Genomic DNA, 8,368 nt, shown 5'->3' on the forward strand with positions numbered 1-8,368 from the left:
ATAGACCTTCTGACATGGCCCAGGGTCCCAGGTAAACAAAGACACTCTTGTCAAGCAGAATATTCCAAGGTCTTAGAAGCTACTTCACAGGGGTCAAGGGCAAAAGCCAGACCTCTCTTTGGGCAAGGTTCATCCTTTACTACATAAGCATGTACTAAGGTTATAGAAGCCTAATATAAAAACAGAATACCTATAGACAGGCAGACATCTGATAGGGATTTTCCTTTTGTCTTCATAGCTCAGTGATATTTTTAAGTGTATATAAGAATTATTGTGTACAGAATTTTATATACTGGACATCATGGGCTGTATAGGGCACTTTCATGGGAACTTTGGCTTTATAAGCTGCCTCTTAAAAATACCTTCTCATTATCCCCAACTCCTTCCACAGAAACACATGAGCTCTTGCTGCTATAAAAAAAGAAAAGCAAAAGCAAACAAACAATAGCACCCTAAAAAAATGGTTTTTACAGAAGAACTTAATCTGGAAATTTGGTTTCTGTTAGTGCTACAATTAAGATTCTAGACATGAGGGGTACAGGGTGGCTCACTTGGTTAAGTGTCCAACCCTTGGGTTTGGCTCAGGTCATGATCTCTCGGTTTTGTGAGTTTAAGCCCCGTGTTGGGCTCTGCACTGGTAGCATGAAGCCTGCTTGGGATCCTCTCTCTCTCTCTTTCTCTGCCCATCCCCTACTTGTGCTATCTCTGTCTCTTTCAAAATAAATAAATAAACTTAAAAAAAAAAGATTCTAGCCATGAAAACTGTGCTAGGTCATACATTTTTTTCGATTCATTTGCTTAGGATTGTGAAACCAATTACTGGGAACTCTGGGGACCATTTTGGGGGTATCTCTTTCTGATGCAAAGTTGACTAAAGAATGAGGAAATTGTATGAAATTGGCATTCTCAATCTACAGAATCAACAAGTTGACAGAGCAATTTGAAGAAAATTTTTATAATAGTTATTATTACAAGTAAGTAAAATGTAACATGTTTTTTCTATTTCTCCCAAAATTCACTCCTTCAGAATTGTTCAGTATGGTTATCCATCTTTGATTTTGGTGGGCATGTAACAGTACTGGGCTCTGCCTTCTTGGCTGAAATACTGTAGATGACCTTGATATAATTTATCAACAAAAAGCATTCTCTCCAGAAACCTTAATAAGTTAGCAATGAGTTTCTGTGGTGGGGTTTTTTTTTTTTCTTCCTTTTTGACATTTTGACTTACATTATTTCCTTCACAGGAGCCATGTTTGAGGAAAACAGTGATTCTCACTAATGGCTAAATGCAGCCTGTCCTTACAGCATGAATCCAGATAACCAACAAAATATCCTAATACCAATAAATATTTTTTTTTGCATGACACACTAGTAATTAACTTTGCAAATTTGCTTTTTTGAAAAAAAAAATCTTTATTGCACAATAGATCACTAGTTGCCAGACTATGATTTCACACACTAGGAAAATTACCAAAATTTGGGGGGAATTGACATAAAGCCATCAGATATTTTCTCTTGCCAAATACAGACACTACAAGGGGAGAAAATCCCCTAGAATCTATTGTCAGAATTATTTCATGAAAGAATGTTTTTGTGTTAATAAGTAAGTTAATCAATATTATTTGCTGATTTAGTTTCCTTGTTTTTCTGCTTATATCCTACTTTTTCTGTCCAAGTTCCATACCAAGCTTTTGTGTGTCATCCTTGTGCACAGGCCATGCAAACCTTCTCTGGATCATTCCAATTTCAGTAGATGTGCTGCTGAAGTGAACACTGTATCGATCTTTTAAAGGACATCTTTCAGGGGCGCCTGGGTGGCTCAGTGGGTTGAGCATCCAAATCTTGGTTTCGGCTCAGGTCATGATCTCACAGCTTCATGGGTTAGAACCCCCATGTCGGGCTCTGTGCTGGCAGCTTGGGGCCTGCTTGGGATTCTCTTTCTCTCTCTGTGTCTCTGTCCCTCCCTCCTCCCTTTGCCCCTCCCCCACTCACACTTACTTCTCTCTCAAAGTAAATAAACTTAAAAAAAAAGACATCTTTAAAAACAAAATAAAATAAATCACATCTTTCAGTAGTAATTTCATTGAAGATGAGCAATTAAAACCATGGCATCTGAAGCAGAATGCCTGTGCTTGAATCCCAGTTTGGTCGGATACTAGCTGTGTGACCTTGGGCATGTTACTTAGCCTCCCTGTATCTTAGTTACATCATCTCTAATATAGCAATATTAATAGTATCTACCTCAGAGGGCTGTTGCAAAGATTATGAGTTAAAATATATAAAGTACTTAGAACAGTGCCTTGTAAAGTTGTGTTATATAAGTACTTGCTATTATTGCCAAACTGTGTATGTCTTACCATGTCCATGTTTTGTCCTCATTCTTGAATTATAGTTCATTTAAGCATGGGATTCTATGTTGAGCAGTATTGCCTTCCACCATTTTCAAGATATTACTCCATTTTCTTCTTGCGTCTCTCATTGTGGATGAGAAGTTTGTCTTTTCTTATGGGTAACAATCACTTTTCTCTCTGATTTGCTTTTAAAGTTTTTCTCTGTACATTTGTGGTTTTATTATTCTATGTCCATGTGTGGATTTAATTTCATTTTTTCTAGCTCAAAATTCATTTTGCCTCTTCAAATTGAAGATTCACAAATTTCTTTAATTGTAGAAAATTCTCAACCATTGATTGCATTAGTTATGAATAGATTCTGCCATAAGTGACCTTAAAAAACAACTCTAAATCAAAGTGGTTCATACGAGATGGAAATTTATTTCTTTTTCACACATATTAGGCTATCCAGGTGGTATTTGATGGTGTCAGGAGCTCAGGGACTCTTCTGTTTTATTCTACCATTCATTCTCAGTAAGTAGATTCTCTAATCAAACTTAAACAATACCATTAGTGTTTTAGCTACTAAGAAGGAAAAGCTGGAGAGAAAAATCTTACCTCCTCCCTTTAAGGACATTTCTGGAAGTTGTACATGCTGTTTTGGCTACATCCCAGAACAGAGTCATATGGCTAATCTAGGTATAGGGGAAACTGGGAAATATTGTCTTTATACTGGACAGCCAAGTTCTCAGCTAAAAGTTGGTGATTCAATGAAAAAGGCAGAGAGGCAGATTGGTTACTGAGAACAAGTAGTCTCTATCATAGCCATTTTTATCGCAGATTTCTCTCATATTCCCTCTATTGTGTCCTTCTGGAACACTTAGTAATGTTCTATTCTCTGTGCCTCTTTCTTTTTAATATTTCTTTTTATCTTTTTGTGTTTCATTCTGTGAGATTTCTTCAACTGTCTTCCAACTTTGTTTTAAGCTATGTTTAGTCTACTGAGCTTTTTGTTTTTTATCTACTGAGTTAAGTTTTAAAAAATGATATATACTTTTTATCTTTAGAATTTTTATAGCTTTTTCCCCCTGAAATATGCCTCTTATTTTTTGTGCTGTTCTGGTTTTTCTGTATAGTTTTTATTTTTTATGTCCTGAATCATTTAAGCTTAGTAATTTTATAGTCTCTTTGCTCTCTTGTCTGTAATCCTTGGGGGATGAATTCTGCTGACTCCCTCCCCTGGAAGATGGGTACATTTTTTCCATCTTATCGTAGGTATTGCTTTCCATCCTGTATCCAGGATTGTAAAGTGTGACAATGGGGCAGTATTATGTTTGTCTGTTGTCTATACTTGGGTCCTTCACGTTTCTCTGATTCTTCTGGTTCTTTGGTTCTCAGGTTTTCTGTTGCAACCTTGGTTTGGGTTTTCTGCGCTATTACTCATGAATACATGCTTGGCTCCCATTTTTTGCACGACTTAGTTTAGGAGGTGTGTTGTCTGGGTGATAATCAGTTTGTTTTACCCCCTACCTTGCAGTCTAATCAGAAAGAGAGATTCTAGAGTCTTTTTCACAGCAGCAAAACTCTTCTGGAATCCTGGCTCTATGCTCAACTCCAGTTCTACTGCATGTGGGGCCTTAACCCCCATTGCAACTCCTAAGGTCAAATTTGATTCCACCTCTCTGGTTGCCTTACTTCTTGATCACCACTTTTTAGCATTCTCTTTATTTCTGGAACTTGAGGATTTCTATGTTTTGTTTTAGTGCTTAGTTATGTACTTCAAAGCTTTTTGTAATACCTTATCAAGGCTTTGTCTATGCAGGAATAATGAAGTCTTCCCGCATCAACTTAGTCCATCCTAGTGATAAGAAGTCTAATAAAGAGCATTTTAAATCCCAAAAAGCAATAAAGTGATGATCTCTTAATAAAAATTTTGAAATATTTGCTTTGATACTGCTTAAACTGTCCTTGTTTTTCCATTTGTAATGGGCCAGCACTGCTCTGTGCATTGACATTTGGGGATGAATGGACAGAGCACTGGGAGGCTTAGGTTCTGGCTGTGGCTTTGCTGCTTGTTAACTGCAAACTGGGGGAAACTCCTTCAGTTCTCTGAACCTATTATTAGCTGTAAGATTGATATACATGTTATCATTTGCCCTGTTTCCATCTGATTATTATAAAGATCCAGTGAGATAATAGATTGGAAAATGCTTTAAACCTTAAAGTACATATAATTAATAGCAATGTTAAGGACTGAAAGCCTTTGGCACATTCGCTAAGATATTTAAAAAATAGTAAATTTTATGAAGAACCATGTTTGTTTGTTTTTTTCCTTTGGTAAACAGAAAAAACAACCCTCTATCCTGGTAAAAGCTTTAATTCCATGAAAATACCTAATAAAAGATCTATTTGAGAGCTTTCAAATATTCTTGTGAAATTTAAGAGCACTATTTGTAGCAACAGGCACTTATAACTTTAATAGACTATGGAATTCATTGTGGAGAGACACACCCCAGCGGTTAAAAAAAAAAAAAAAAGAGAGAGAGAGAACTGAACCTGGGAATCATCAGTGCATTTTGTTGTTACATGTTTTCTCAAACAATGGATACTAAAAGTTCAATTATTATTTTGTAAAGAACCATAAGCTTTTTGAAATGCAGAAACATGTCCCTATAATTGAAAACATTGAGAACCACTAATCTAGCCTATGATAGTAGTCCACTAACTGGGCTATTTGACCCCAGACCCTCGATCTCACACTAAAACACATTCCCTAAGACAGAAGTACTATATCGGTCCTCAGTGATGTCTGCCAGTCAATTGTGAGGTCTATTGCAGAGAATTTATAATTTCTTACTGATTAAAGTTCTAAGTTTTCAAATGATTTACTTAATATCAGAGACTGATTCAAGATGGCAGACTGATCATACACATCTACCACTTACTGCTCACTAAATCTCATAAAATATATGTAAATAGATACTGATAATAAAATACAGTCTAATATCATTGGAAACCAGGGAAACCTATTATCAGAAGAAATACGTTTGTGTTAAATTCTGAAAGAAATTACCAGAGAACAAATGCTTGGAGGAATAAAACTAAATGAAAGAAAAACCCAACACATGTGGAGATGACTGAGGTCGAGGTAGGTTGGACAGAACTATACACTTAGAGCCATTGGATATGAAGAAGTGGAAGGAGCTCAGGAGCATTTATCAATTTGAAAAATTAGGAACTGCATGTGGAGCAGCAAATCAGTAACCCTTACCTGTTCTGCATGCGCAAAGCGCTAGGCTGCTGTGGATGAATTGAATCATTCGCTGGGGCTGGAAAAGCAGACCAGTGCTCAAGTAGCTACTGACCTCCAGGAGGATCAAAGATACTATCACACAAATCATCCTCAGATCCTGTCTGACTGCAATATCCCAACCCTGTCTTAAAGTCAGACTGCAGTAGACAAAAAGAGTTGACACTGATAGAGATCTGGGAGTCACATAATCAAAGAAGAATCTACAAGCAAAAATCACCAAACATTTGAGAAACAAAACCAAACAAACTACAATACAAAGAAGGTGAGGCTTCATGCTTAACAAAAATTAACAGAATTAAGAGAACAGAAAAAGACGTTAAGCTTAATTACAATATTTTAAGAGTATCATATTCATAATATAGGAAGAGTCTTATGTATTCAGGAGGCATTTCTAGATCTTGGAAATGAAAAAATAAAATACTTATTAAAAAGTGTTTTTCGGTAGATGGCCTGATATAACAATTGACATGGCTGAAAAGCAATTTATTTCGTATACGGTTAGTGTCAAGGGATGCTTGCATTCTTAGTGGTAAAGTACCATGAAAAGGATAATGAGAGGGGTGCCTGGGTAGCTCAGTCAGTTAGGCATCCAATTTTGGCTCAGGTCATGATCTCGCAGTTTGTGAATTCGAGCCTAGCTTCAGACTCTATGCTGACAGCTCAGAGCCAGGAACCTGCTTTGGATTCCGTGTCTCCCCTTCTTTCTGCCCCTCCCCTGCTCACATTCTGTCTCTCTCTGTTTCTCAATAATAAATAAAGGTTAAAGAGTTAAAAAAAAAAGAAGGATAATGAGAGAAAAGATAAAAGGGATAGAAGATAAATCCAAGTGTTCCAATCATTCGGCTAGTAGCTGTTCTAGAAGGAGAGAAGAGAGAAAATGGAGGGGATGGAAATAACAGAAAAGGCTACAGAGTAAAATTTTCCAGAGTGAAAGAAAGACAAGTATCTTCAAATTGAAAGTGTTTTACCCCAATGTTTATAGCAGCACTCTCAACAATAGCCAAATTGTGGAAAGAGCCTAAATGTCCATCAACTGACGAATGGATAAAGAAATTGTGGTTTATATACACAATGGAATACTACGTGGCAATGAGAAAGAACGAAATATGGCCCTTTGTAGCAACGTGGATGGAACCGGAGAGTGTGATGCTAAGTGAAATAAGACATACAGAGAAAGACAGATACCATATGGTTTCACTCTTATGTGGATCCTGAGAAACTTAACAGAAACCCATGGGGGAGGGGAAGGAAAAAAAAAAGAGGTTAGAGTGGGAGAGAGCCAAAGCATAAGAGACTGTTGAGAACTGAGAGCAAACTGAGGGTTGATGGGGGGTGGGAGGGAGGAGAGGGTGGGTGATGGGTATTGAGGAGGGCACCTTTTGGGATGAGCACTGGGTGTTGAATGGAAACCAATTTGACAATAAATTTCATATATTAAAAAAAAATTGAAAGTGTCTTAATTATATTACCTCTAGTTTTGTTTTAACCATTCTCTTTGTTTTACTGCAGACTCTTACTCAGTTGGGTTTCCTTTTTGTGTGTGATTTGCGATTTTTGTTTGTGACCTTAACTTCAGTGGGGACTGTTTCATCTGTGGTTTGTAGAAATATCACTCCAGGAGGGTTTTGCATTTACTTTAGTCAGACAGCTCAGTGGTAGCACCAGCAGGACTAATTTTTGTGTAAATTTGGTGTCCTATGAAAGGTACTGTATGTGAGTTCATATTCCATACTGGAATATGGTACACACGAGGTTTTACTTTCTCACAAAGATTTTAACTATCTATAGCTGTAGGAAGAGACAAACTTTCTTGCATCTGCTTGGTCATATGAGTGAAATTCTTCCAGTCTGTCTTGTACCAGTTGGCCAGCTGTTTGAGGGCTGTAGCTTTATGTGGGTTTCAATCTCAACTCTGCACTTTGGAGGCCATATGCTCCATCTCTGTTCCAATATGAATTAAAATTCAAGTGCCTAGCATTTAACACCTCTCTCTCCATCTTTGCTATCAAACCCCACCCCTGCCCTTTCCCTACACATATACTTAAGCTTATGTTCTTTTTGCTACAGTTCTGTGGTATATCTATACTATTGAAGTCTATTCATCTATTAAAATAATGACATACTCTACACGTGTTGACAAAAGATCTTCAAGAAATATATTGCAAGTTCTCTATTTTGGAACATGAGGGTTTCTCTGTTTTGTGTACTTGGCTACATATGTGTTTGTTTCATTTTATTTAGCATTTCAAGGTGTTTGTAATGAAAGGGGTTCACTATTACCCTTAATCTGCTATATTGCAAGAACAGAAAGTCCCCAATACACAAATACAGAATAATGGCATCCATTCATTTGCAGTCTATTAAAATTTCTTTAGTGGAGGAGAAATGGATAAAGATACACCTATATTTTTTTTTGTCAACACTACAGATAACAGTGTGAAGCTGATATATTGCCAGGGAAAATTGCTGGGCATATAAATACTCCTTTGGCACAGATATTCCACCTACTTCCACTTGTGTGCAATAGAACATAGCTTCTGATAGACACATTTTGGCACACCAAATGTGCCAAATACAAGAGCTGGTAGAATTAACTACGCCGAACTCATCTAAAAAGCAAAGATTGAGTTAGTGCTAGAAATGTTCTAAGTAAAATAGAAAACAATGTAAGAAATATTTTAATATTCTAGGTACCCAAATGTCTTTGAATTAATTGTGTGTGTGT

At 36.9% G+C, this 8,368-nt stretch overlaps 1 non-coding gene across 1 annotated transcript; it reads right to left on the minus strand.

The window, feature by feature from the left end:
• Positions 1 to 1,667: 1,667 nt before the first annotated feature.
• Positions 1,668 to 1,774, minus strand: LOC121016513 (U6 spliceosomal RNA). Its single transcript, XR_005784326.1, has one exon. It is a non-coding gene; the product is annotated as a U6 spliceosomal RNA (small nuclear RNA).
• Positions 1,775 to 8,368: the final 6,594 nt, after the last annotated feature.

This window comes from Herpailurus yagouaroundi, unplaced genomic scaffold (genome assembly GCF_014898765.1).
Source record: "Herpailurus yagouaroundi ecotype Mexico unplaced genomic scaffold, PumYag 210, whole genome shotgun sequence".
NCBI lineage: Eukaryota > Metazoa > Chordata > Mammalia > Carnivora > Felidae > Herpailurus > Herpailurus yagouaroundi.